We start from the raw sequence: 13,715 nt of genomic DNA, 5'->3' as shown, positions 1-13,715 counted from the left end.
TCCTAAACTGAGTACTAAATGTTGTGTTGATGATACTACCTAGATGACTGATAAATTCATCACCGGGAAAACATTTTCATATAGTTTTAAACATGTTATTAATAAACCTTTTGTTCTCTCTTAATTCCCATTGTTTGGGCCTTGGGTCCTCCACCATTCCTCCCAGTGTAAAATCTTTAAGGAAATTCTAGTGGAAGAGTGTAACTGCTGGCTGCCCTGTTTTATTTCCTGAAGGGAAAATTTCGGTGGCAACAGAGAATCTTCCCAGGATACTTTGTACCACAGAAACAAGGTTTGCTTTGTTATAGCCACAGAGCTAGCTGCTCCTTGCCTATTTCTTTTCACATGGTTTGCCAGTCAAGATCTATTTACTCAGTGGTTTCTTGGCTAATTGTTTCCAGCATGGCACTGATTGAGCTGTTAATAAAGTGTGAAGGTGCCTTGCAGATACATTCTGTGTCTTAAAGAAGCCATCTACTTCTGAAACTGCAAACTGCTGTGTCCTCTGATCCCCACAATATTCTGGCGATAGCATCTTCAATTGTAAAATTAATCAAATTTCTCTCAGTGACAGAAATGTTAATATAAAATTTTTGTCACAATTACCAGGAGTGTTATTGCAGCTTCTGACTTGTAATTAATTTCTCCTTCCCTTTCTCCATCACTGGGTTAGACTCCTTTGTAATAGTGATAAATGAAAAAGCTGCCTGACCTTTTTTTTATTTAAAATAAATTACTTTACAAGAAAAAAATTACCTCTAGGTAATCAACACCTTCAGATAAACAGGGGAACATGGGACATTAGGTACTTCATTGTTTCTCTCTCTCCTCTCTTTTTAATTCATATGTCTTCAGTGATTGAAATGACAAATGGGGAAAGAGCAAGTGAGTCTACTTTAATGGCTGTGTTCTCATGTGGAACTAATTTGGGTTGTGGTGTTGATTTTTATGGGTACTTGGGAACACCAGCAAAATCAGAGTGTGGTACTAAGGAGAGATTGTAAATTAGAAGAATCCAACAGGGGGAAGACAGGAAACAAGATGTTTTGTTTACCTGAGTAATAACTGGAAAGTTTAGTGCCCTCTCAGTGTGAACCAGCCCCTTACTACTCCAAGTGTGGGCTACAGACCAGATGCATAGCGACACCTGGGAGCATGCTAGAACACCAGAATCTTGGGCCCTGTCCAAGTCCCACTGGATCAGACAAAATCCTCTTGTCACTTGCATACTCTCTAAAATTTGGAAAATGCTGGAGCCCAGACTTAGAGATGGGGTGTCCATAGAGGGGTTTACAAATGAGGTTTATAAACGAATAGTAAAATTTATATCACCACAACTTTTGTGAAGAATGAGAATAAAAGATCCAAGATGCCTATTGGTATAGGGATGAAAAAGAGATACTTAAAAACAGGAATTTCTTTTCTAATTCCAGCTTTGGTGTGGCTGTCAGGATTGTCTGCTTTGGAAAGGCAGGGGACATTCAACTCTATCAGAATAGCAGGCCAACAAACATCTGAGTTAGTTGCAAGATGGAATCTACTAGACCCAACTGTAAAAAGCCAATACATTTGATATAAAGATGTAAAAAGCTTCTGCAGAGCAAGTGGTATGTTTCTTTTTTGTTTAGCTAGAGAATCGTGAGAAACTGAATAAAGATTTTCTGCTTCTCGAAATTGAACGATGGGGCCCAGGAGAATATTACCTGACTGAGATGCTGGTAACTGAGAACAACATGTAGATGTGGCAACACTTATTGGGGACCCCAGTGGGCCAGCCTCCATGCTCGGCATTGGAAGGACAGCCATGAAGACAGTGCAGGTTCTGCTCTGGAGGAACTCAGAGTCTGATGATGATGGGGTAACTGACTTGGCTCCTCTCTGCGTTTGTTTTATTATTTCCTTTGGACTCCATTAGTTTTCTCATTAATGCAGTCAGTGGCTCTATATTTAGCTTTCATTTTTGCCTCCAGATCTTATCACAAGTAAAGCTAATGAATGGTGAATTCTGGGACCACATTCATGGGAGTTGGGACAGTTTGAGTGTGACTTCCTGCTATTACTGGGATTGCTTCTGCTATTAGTAATCAAGGTATTTAGAAGCTGGTTTTTGAATCTTCAATCCTCAGCAGATGGCTATATGAATAAAGATTATATACACGATGCTTTTCTGGGGGAAAAACAAGACCGGCTTGGGATCTTTGTTGTGAAATCCTCTGTCAAAATTAATTAAGGGAATCAAGTAATTAAAATTTGTGCAACTAGATGGCCCCCAGTGGCTTGTTTCTTAATATGGGATTAGTTTTGAAATATCTGAAGCAGCAATGAAAAGACTAAATGGCCATATTTTGGCTACAACTTAAATAAAGGAACTAAAAATATATTTTGATTGAATTATATCTTAATATAATTATATCTTAATATATCTTAATGGCAGCTACGGTTAGGATGAAACCACTCCCCTTTAAACTTAGTCACGTTAGGTATAAATCTTCAAATTGGGGCCCATGGGTGGGAGGCTCTAGAGACATGCTGGTATTTGTAAAATCCAGACACATCATAAACAAGCTTATTACAGGTGACAAGGCTGGCAGGAGATAATTGCCAGCCCCCAGGTTTGATGGGAGGCACTGGCCTTGAGACCGGGCTCCTCTGGCCCTTGATAAACTGAGTTATCGCTAACATACACATGCTGCTGAATATATTCAGTCACCAAGTGGAGATTTAAAATAACGTTATAACGTACCAAATTAGGTTAATTATCTTTTAAGAGTGTTTTGGAAAAACTCTAAATGTTCTAGTAAGAAGGCTATAGGAGACCTGGTATGAACTGGCTTTTTCTTATTTATTTAAGAACTCATACATTTTTTTGCTTCCGTTTTCATTACTAGCTCCCTGCCTTGTGGGACACCCAGGGAGTGTCTCTGTGACACGTTCTTCTGCCAGCCCAGTGTTGCTCTGATGGGACCAAGTTCCTATCAGTGTGTCTCCTTTCTCAATTTCTCCAATTCATTGAATGTCCTGGGAAGCTGTTCTGAGCCATGACTGTACTCAGCTCTGGTTCTTAAAAATTACTACCCATTTCTATCATCTTGATATTTTGACAAAGATATCTCAGTTCAGCAGGAAGTTAATGACGGCAGAGGCAGGGTCTTATCAGATAATCTTAGCACTTAAGAAGCAGGCTCCAAAGGGTATGTGTCTAATGGGTGCTGGTGAAGTGCATCCTGTCACCAGAATGTAATTGGCACTCAGAGTTGCTGGAATGTGGAAACTGTGTGACTTCTCAGCTTAAAATTTCTTAAATTTCTTTGCTTTCTGCAGGATACAGGCAAAACTCTCTAGCATTCCTTCAAGGTCTTCCAGCAAGGCTACTTTCATGCCACTTCTCATGTTACTCGAGAATTTAACCCTACTGAGATTTTCAAGACCCTGAAGGCATCAAGCCTCCTTTTCTCATTGGATTTACAAAATGTTCTTTCCTCTCCCTGAGATAGTTTCCCCTCCATCCCTTTTCGTATTCCTTTGCTGCTCTACTCCTGTCTCTTGTTAGCTCTCTGCTTTATACTTCCCTGAGTCTCCAGTGCTAGTTCACACCCATGTCTGTTCCTGTAGTATCTCACACTGTCCCTAGCCCCCACCCCATCCCCCAATTACTCAGCAGTTTCACCTTCTAGACTATGAACTCACTGAGGACCAACATCACACTTGTCTTATTCATTCTCATTCATTGTTTGACCCTAACCCCTAGCACAGTGTCCTGCACAATTAATTTATGTTAAAAGAATAAGTTCCCTACTTGGATATAGGTGAGCAGATTGTCATCAGCATAGAGAACAAGGTTCCAGATCTGGTGGCCTCACTAAGAGTGAAGAAACTTTCACAGAAAGACTTGAGATGTGTATGGATTATAGAGAGTTTGCTGTTACAGCAGCTGAGAAATGTCTCTGTCCTGTGGGAACAGTGGTGTGCCGAGAATGTTACCTGGAGCAGTCGATATTGGGGGACAGGACCCCCAGGCAGTCTGATTTAAATAGAGCTCTAGTACCCAAAGGCAAGGAGTTTATTGAAGTCTGTAAACTCCTGGAATTTAATGGAAAATCTTGTGTGTGAATGATAAAAGTCAATTACCCATCTCTGAGTCTCTTCCCACCTTTCCTATCCCACACCCCATTTAATAGGGTTTCAGTTCTTCTGTTAACTTACTCTCACCTTTTCTATGGCACGAGGAGCAATGAATTGCTTATGTAACTCTTGGTAAGGGATTCTGAATGCATTCGTCTCAGAGATTTTAGAGTAGATAGAATATTGCATTTCATTCCACCCTTTGGTGTTACTATCCGGAAATTCCTTGCTAGGTACATCTGAGAATTCGTAATGTGTCAAAGAATTTGTTAATGTGTCAAGAAATATCTCTAAGTTGATAGAATGTCCTGGCAAATAAGAAATGCAAATGCTGGCATTTTCTGTGCATTTCTTATGTTCTGCGTATGGAGTTACATGTTTTTAAGACTTGTATCTCATTTTAATACTCATGATGGGCTACCATAGTTCCCATTTTATCAATGAGGAAATCAAGGCCCAGAGAGAGAGAAGTTTTCCCAGTTTGCCCAACAGCATGTGGCTAGCAAGAGTCAAAGTTACTATTTGACCCCAAACAGTTTGTTTCTGGAATGTTCTTATCCAATATATATTGTGGGTGATCTTGTGGGCCTCACTTCACAGATAAGAAAAGTTTGGGTCAGATAAGTTAAATCACTTACCCAAGGTCATCTTGTCTGTAGTTAGCGGAGTCAGGAATGAAACTAGCTCTGATTCTGAAATCAGTGTTCATGACCCACAGGTTGTTCTGCTTCCTGGTGGTGCTTCTGGTTTGGAACCTGTTCCTTAGAACACTAGGGGTTCTCCTGACAACTTCCTGCTTTAGGTATACACATGCTTCATCATGAAACAGCTCCTCTTGGGAGCCACATTTGTTCCCCATTTTCCATGAAGCAGGCACACTGTGTACTTATTTCCCAGTCCCATCACATCTGTAATAAATGCCACTTTCAGTGGGTGTTCCGATGGCAGTAGCTTTGGTAAATTGTCTTACGAGGAGCCAGTATGATGTGAATCATCACCAGCTATAAATGTAGGTAGAAGCATTACTCGAGCCTCTGAAAATATTTTGTCTTGAATTCTCTGGATATGATGTAATTTTTTGTTCTTTATTATTATTAAGTACAATGTCCTACAGCTGAAAATAGTGAGCTATGACAGTGAACTGAGAAATTTTTTTAAAATATATTTTTTACTGATGTACAATTATTGGAAGAGGTCATTGAGAGGATGTAACCATCTGCTAACCTGTGAGCTAGACTCAGGCAATTGGAGGCTCTTTACTCCCTCCTCTGTCCTTGGAACGTACATTCCACCCACACTAGGAGTTGTTTCAAGGATACAGCCTTGAGACAGTCAGGTGTCGTTGACAGCATCTGTATGGTATACATGACTGAACTCAGTTAAGACCTCCGTATAAACTTTTAAGATTCTGGCAGGTAGGTTCAGAGATCTACTTGCCTTGTGGGTACCCAAGACAACCCTTTTATGTAATTTACCTTGCTTATCAAACCTGACTTCTACAAATCTGGAGTGGTCTGCATCTTTCTTCAGTCCCTTCTTGCCCTCCAGGTACTGGGGCCAGTTTGCAAACCAACTCATCTAAAGTGTTCCTTCTTCCAATAAGATCTGCTTTCCAAATCATTGAATTTATAGGCCAAAGTGGGTATATTTCAGCTATGCTTGGTATGTCCAAACTTATCAGCCATCTTCTGTAGAGAATTCCTGTTTTCTGCTGACCTTCCTGACCAAACTTTTATGCCTGTGTGCTATAGATGACATTGCTTGTTTTTGTTCAGTAATTATTCACCGCAAATCAACAATATGCTCGTCATAGAGACACAGGGTAAACAAGATAACTAAGGCCCTTACCTTAGGGGAGCTACACAATAAATAGAAAAAGGGCAATCAAAGGCACAACTATGTGGTGACCTTAAGTGAAGGACATAAATGGGAAGAGTGATAGTGAAAGGATGGGTAGACTGAAGGACCATTAAGAGTAGCCAGTTGAGATTATAGTTAGATGAAACTTGTAAAATGAGAGAAAAGCAGGGAAGAAGAGTTCTAGCATAGAGGAAACAGCACATACAAAGGCCCTGAGGTAAGGAAAAGATTGGCAGATTCTAGAAACTGAAAGCAGAGCGCACTGGCTGGAGAGTAAGAATTTTAGGCATGGTTGTCATGTGACATACTTTTGGAGAAGAAGGCAGGGTGAGGGTTTTGCAGGACCTTGTAGGTGTTGGGATATTTGTAGGCGCATTGGTAAATCACTGCAATGGTTTAGGCAGAGAAGTTTTATGATTTCATTGATAATTTTAAAAGCTCTTTCTAGCTACTGTGTCAGAATTGAATTGGACTGAAAACTTCAACATATTGCCGGAAGAAATTTAAAAAGATATAAATGGAAAAGTATCTTGTGTTTATGGATCGAAATACTTATAAACATTAAAATGATAATATTACTCAAAGAAATCAATAGATATAATATAGATGTAATGTAATCTTTATCAGAATCCCTATGACATTTTCTACAGAAATAAAAAAATAAATCTGAATTACATATAGACTCTCAAGGGACTCTGGATAACCAAAACAATGTTGAAGAACAAAGTTGGAGAACTCACACTTTCTAATTTGACAAATTACTGCAAAACTATAGTACTCAAAACAGTGTAGTATCGGCAGAAGGACAGACATAACCAGTGGAATAGAATAGAAAGTTCAGAAGTAAACTCTAGCATATATGATCAAATGATTTTTGACAAGGATACTGAGACTATTCAATGAGGAAAGGACTGTCCTTTCAACAAACAGTGTTGAAACATATGCAAAATAATGAAATTGAATCCTTACCTTGCACCACATAAAAATTAACTCACAATGCATAAAAGACCTAAATGTAAAAGCTAAAACTATAAAACTTTTAGAACATAACAGAGGAAAGTTTTTGTGACTTTGGACTTGACAATGACTTCTTGAATATGACACAGGCAGCAATGGACTTGACAATGACTTCTTGAATATGACACAGGCAGCAACAAGAAAATAGGTAAATTAGACTTTATCAAAATTAAAAACTTTTGTGCATCAAAGGACGCTATGAAGAGAGTGAAAAGACAAACTTCAGAATGGAAAAAATATTTGTATATCATATATCTCATGATAGATTAATATCCACAATATATTTTAAAACTACAACTCAACAACAACAACAACAAAAAAACCAAACTCAATTTAAAAATGAGCAAAGGACTTGAATAATCATTTTTAAATAAGATATATAAATAGCCAACGAGCATGTGAAAATATGCTCAACATTACTGTTCATCAGGGAAATATAAGTCAAAACTACAATTGAGATTCCACTTCACATCTATTAGGATGGCTTTATTAAAGAATAAATAACTAAAATAAATAAAAAGGTGGAGAAATTGGAACCCTTGTGCATTGCTGGTGGGAATGTAAAATGGCACAGCTGCTGTGGAAAATAATGTGGTTCCTCAGTGACTGTGCTTTTTATATTCCCATCGGCAACAGACTTACTAGGTGATGCAGTAATTCTACTTTCGGGTATGTATCCAAAAGAATTAAAAGGAACTCAAACAGATAACTTTATATCAATGTTCATAGCAGGATTATTCATAATAGACAAAAGATGGAAATAACTGAAATGTCCATCAATAAAGAAACAAAATGTGGTATATACATACAATAGAATATTATTCAACCTTAAAAAGGAAGGAAATTCTGATACATGCTACAACATGGATAAATCTTGAAAGCATTATGCTAAGTCAAATAAGCCAGCCACAAAAGGACAAGTATTGTATGATTCCACCTATAAAAAATACCTAGAAGGGGCAAATTCATAGAGAGAGTAGAATAGATGTTGGAGTAGTTATTGTTTAATGGGTGCAGAATTTCAGTTTGGGATTATAAAAAAGTTCTAGAAATGGATAGTAGTGACGGTTACATAATATTGTGAATAAATATTATGAATACTCAATGACATTGATAAAATTTTTATTATGTATTTTTTTATGACGACTTCTAAAAATTAGAAAACATTAGATTGGAAGAAGGGAAAGAGTGTAAACTGGCACATCAGTAAGAAAGAATTTCTTTGAGGGGCTGAGGTAAGAGATACTGATGTCTTAGATTAGGGCAGGGCAGTTGAAATGAAGAAAGGGGAATTGGTGAGTGTGTATGATTTGTAGAGATGGAATATTGCCCACTAGCATATATATATATTTTTATCTTGAGCCAAAATAAAAGTACTTTTTATGAAAATGTATTTTACCTTGGCAAGATTCCGCCATTACAACAGCTCAAGTACCTATAGATGTTTGTGCAGTTTGAGTAGAAAGTTCTTTGGCTGTCATGCTACCCTCATTTATTTTTGACACCTATATTTGTCCCTTGGGTAATCCTTATACCCTAGGTTTACCCAGCTGGCATCAGAAAAACTCTTAGTATTAAGTGTCTCTGATGCCATCGTTATATCTGTAAATAAATTGCCCCCAAATTCTCAGCACGTATTTGTTTTAGAGAAGGCGAGTTAGCATATAAAATACTGATTTTAACTAGTATTTAAATTGCAAAATAACTCTTTAGAACAGGTAGAATTTTTTTTTTTCATCATCAAAGAATGACAGAATAGTTTCTATCCTTACCAGCTCATCTTGCTGAGATTTACACAAAGAAAATTACATGGAGGCCCATATACGAAGGTTACGCAAAATGGTCACGATTTCCTAAAGTGATTGTTTTTAATTCCAGTGCCAAGAGAAGAGTCACAGTTGATATTGTGGAAGTTCATTTTGGAAAGCGTACTGCTTTTGTAGCCTGTTCATTAAAGCACAGAAATACTGTAATGGCTCCTGTGAGCAGACTGGACTCTGCTTTCCAGAGCAGAACAGCTCTATTGCTGTTTACAGCGGGTGGTCACATATTGCTTAGGCCTGTGATGAACTGAGCTGAGGATGATGAGCTTGGTGGTTAGCCACTATGGGATTGCAAGTCCAATCCTAAATGGTACAACAACTCATGGCCAACATCAGAGAGGGAGCTGTATGTGTCTGTATGAACCTAGTCCATAGATACAGAGTTTGAGCATAGGGAAAACAATCTCCTTTAGAAAGTATTAAGGAGACAGGGGCTTCTGAGAATGATTATAGTCATTTTCTTTTTTTACTTTTATAAAGCAATCTTCCTAAGATGTCTTGAGTTTTTTGGGGGGAAATACTCATAGCTGCTATTAAAATAACAGTGGCCATTGTAGTGAACTCTCAATAAATGTTAACTATGCCAGGAATTGTGTTAAGAGTCTGTTATGTATTGAAATGTGTTCCCCTAAAATTCATAAGTTGAAGCCCTAAACCCTAATATGACTATATCTGGAGGTAAGGACTTCAGTGAAGAAATTAAGATTAAATGAAGTCATAAGGGTGGGGCCCTAATCCAACAGTACTGTGTCTTCATAAGAAGAGACGTCAGAGATCTAGTGAGGACAGAGTGGGAAAGAGGCTGTCTGGAAGTTAGGAAGAGAGGTCTAACCAGAAAACAACCCTGCGGGTTTCTTGATTTTTGACTTTTAGCCTCTAGAACAGTGAGAAAATAAATTTCTATAGTTTAAGCCCCCCAGTCTGTGGTACTTTGCTATGGCAGCCCTGGAAGACTAATACAAGGTGCAATGTAACTTACCCCATCTCATTCTCACAACCACTTACAAGATAGGTATTTTTATTCTGATTTTATAGATGAGGACACGAATGCTCAGATAGACTAGGTAAATTAATAAGTATCATACACAGGCATTGAATCTGGGCAATCTCTACTATTAAACTTTGTGAGCTGTAGTTCTCACCGAAAAAATAGTCTTTATTTTCTTGCCTTAAATGACTTACTTCTATTGTCATGATACTAGGTGTGGTGTTTTATCTTCTCTGCATAACCATCACCCAGTAAGGCAGCTAGTACATAAAATGTCCTCATAACTTCATTGAATAAAAGATGTAGAGACACTGTAAGTAAAAGTTAATATAGAGTTATTTGGTTTATCAGTCATTTAATATTCTTGATTTCATATGTTATTTTTCCTCTAGTTAAAGGAAATATACATTGCTCAGATAAAAAATCCAGCTGCATATCATGAGGAATTGACAAAATAATATTCTGAAAGAAACATGATTTTTGGACAATTCATTGTAAAGAAAAGATACAAAAAGATAACCTGGCACTGCTGAGGTTTGACGCAGGAAAGTGGCTATTCATGAACTTCTTGGACTAAGTAAAGAAACTCGTCTATGTCAACAATATATTCTAGGAGTAACTTTGATCACTTTGTAATAGATTTGTTGAATACAAAAGCCTTTGGTCCATATTCTCAAATATTTTTACTTCCTGGTGATTGACACCAGTGGACTCTAAATTTTTGGAAAAAATAATTCTTAAGGTGACATTGTTCTAACTGTTCTGTTTAAAAACAGAACAGTCCTTGAGCCTATTCCACACCTTTTCTCCTCTGTTCTGGAAGAAAATGTTCTCAAGTTCACATATATACATGCCTTTTGCTTTCCTTGGAAATAATGTCATTAAAACTAAGAAATTATTATTATCTCCTTAGATATTTGCAACAAATGACAGAGCTACACACATTAAAAAGAATTCCCAATCTTTAAGACCAAATTTACTGGGACTTCCCTATTTTGCAGTATAGTGTCACGTGATAGACAAGCAATAAGAGTTGTTAAATGAAAAGAAGCCCTTTAACGAGGTTTTTGGTCCTAAGTAAACTGAACTTTAGAAAACTAGATATATGACCATCCAAAATGAAATAAATAGGGAACATCTTTTATGCTGACTCGATCTTACTTAGATGTTTGTTTAAATAGCATTTGCCTCAAGAGAGGCTGGATCAGAAACCTGAAGCACGCATGTTAGTAGTAAATTATCTAAGACAGCATTTTTATATCTAATAAAATAATAGGATTCATTTTATAAGTTCATAATCCACATTATCTTACATTAACTTCTTAATGTGAGATAAATCTCATTTTTTCTTCCAATCAAAAATCTCTTAATCTTTTCACTGTCTTTAATTAAAGTGATACTTAAGATTTGGAATACTGGAGCTGAAAGGGTACTGAGGAGACAGAATTCAACTCCCTCATTTTACAAATAAGGAAAATATGATTAATTGATTTCCCCAAGGTCACATAGCTATATGGCAGGAAATACAGACTTTGTTCCTGTTTTCAAAAGAGGTAATTGCTTTCATCATTTGAAATCAAGATACGTCTAAATACTGCTGGGTTCAGTCTCATCCCAAGATGGATGTGTAATTGTCTAAGGCATCATCTGTTATTCTGCCAAAGATTTAACATACTACTCAGTGGGAAACCAGTTCTAATTTAAGTCAGAGCAACTGACGTTCTTTTTTCTATTGCATGACAAGTTTCAGAAATGATGAGCAGCACTTACCGGACTTCTCTTTGGCTTGGGTATTATACTCTAGAGTCATTTTTACTAATGCCCTCTAAGGAGTTGAAAGGTTATAGATGGCTTTCCAGGCCATGTTTTATTATAAGAACTATTTATACCAGTTACGCATAAGCACATATCAACAGAAAGAGGAATTTGCTCTATTGTGTGTGTGTTTAACTGAATGTGGAATGATGTCGCAAGGTTTGAGATCATATTAAGGGGCAAACCTCATTTTTATGTAAACCCTCTCTGGTCTGAGGCATTTTTCTCATTATAACCCTCTCTGCTGTAAAGGGAGTAGGTGATCATGATTGGATTGGATATTTTTCAACTCATTGAAACATTGCAGAAGGTAGATAGTTTATTAATGTCAAGCATTTGAGCAGATGGTTGATATGGAGGGGTGAACACAAATGCTACCACATACTCTTCCACCTGTGGAAAGAGGCAAAGCCCTCAGTGTTATCCAAGCCCTGCACTACCTTATGAAAGCCATCCCCTTCCCCAGATACTTTTCTTTGTGCCTATTGTATGACCTAAATAATGCTTCTTAAGCCTTTTGAGATGTGGAGCATCTGAGCAAGGCTATGGACTCTCTCCCCACCACATCTTCCCCTGACACACACACCCAATGTTATTCATAATTTCAGGGGACTCTGAGTTAAGAAAGCCTGGTTAGCATGCTGATTTTCTTTATCCTAGAATCCAGAACCTGTAAGATTTTGGGAAATTGTCTTTGATTTCTTATTTGAGGTTTAAATCAGAAATACTGGTTAATATCTGGCTAACAATAGTAGCAACTAAGAAACATTCTCATCAAAAATCCTTTTAATGTGTACTAGATGGATTGTTTCAGGTAACCTGGAACTGCCTGAGATACCCTTACCCAGAAGCATGTGGTCTAGTTAGAGACAAAGTCAAGCTAACATATAAAATGATTGATCACAAAGTGGCAAACCCCACCATGTAGGGTTTACAAGGCAAGGCCATCTCCCTGGGTCAGAGTGATGAGAAGGTCTTTCCAGGTGTGGTAGAAAATAATCTTTTGCTTGACACACAAATAAGGTGGGTGGTGGGAGATGTAGGGGTGGGGGAAGAATATTTGGAGCCCAGGGGCAATGCATGAGCAAAGTTGTTGGGGAGAATGTCAAATCAAAGAAGCAAAAAATGCAAGTGATAGCAATGAGTTTATGCAGTCAAATGTTTCTATTCCTAGCATTCATCACCTAACATAAATCTTCCACGCTGGTGGTACCATTGACCTAAATCTGATGAAAAGGAGTGGTTATTTAACCAATCAAACTAAATTGGCCATGGTTTAGAATTAGATCTATAATGTTATTTATTGACTGATGTTTTGTGTTCTTAGCTAAAAGATCTGTTTATTTTAACCCTTTCTCTGTGTTCCTTTCAATTTAATGTTATTTTCTAGGCTTCAGCAGCTCTTAATAGGAGACCCAATATGTATTCAACTTCTACTGCAACCTATCTTGTCTTTTTTATGCTTTTGTCCTATGAATAATAAAAACAAAAGTTAGATTGTTGTGTATTTGTATACATATACACATAATTTGCATATCCATACACATTTGCATACATGCAAAAATGCTTGCTTATGTGATAAAATAGAAAAGGAGTCTGAAGGTTTTAGTCTAAAGTGTGGGCAGGTTGCCTTTGAGGACTAGGATTGGAAGATGGTGCTGGTAAGAGGAGAGTTCTATTTTACTCTATAAATTTCTGTACTGTTTAAACTCTTTACAGTAAGCACGTATTTCTTTTGTAATTAAAGAAAAGAAAAAATTGAACTTGACATACCTCCAAGTAATATGAAGCCCTTTGAAGATTCCAAGGAAAACAATTGTGCCTCAAGGGAAATTTATTTTATCAGAATCTGTACTTTTTCTTTTTTTATCATGTATTTGAAGCATCTTGCCCTAGATTTCCAGTAGACTTGCTTTGTTTAAATATGTAGGTCTCTGCTAATAATTTACATAAGTGGAAGTGGTATTTGTTAGATTGCCATCTCATCCACACATTAACGTGCACATGTGCTTAGTTAATCTTGATTTCCCTCATGCTCTGTGAAACTTGGACTTTTGAATTTAATGTGGTGGTTTTCCCATTGTTTATCT

This window comes from Rousettus aegyptiacus, unplaced genomic scaffold (assembly GCF_014176215.1).
Source record: "Rousettus aegyptiacus isolate mRouAeg1 unplaced genomic scaffold, mRouAeg1.p scaffold_m13_p_4, whole genome shotgun sequence".
Lineage (NCBI taxonomy): Eukaryota > Metazoa > Chordata > Mammalia > Chiroptera > Pteropodidae > Rousettus > Rousettus aegyptiacus.
The sequence above is the reverse complement of the archived record's forward strand: the minus strand, read 5'-3'. Positions refer to the sequence as shown.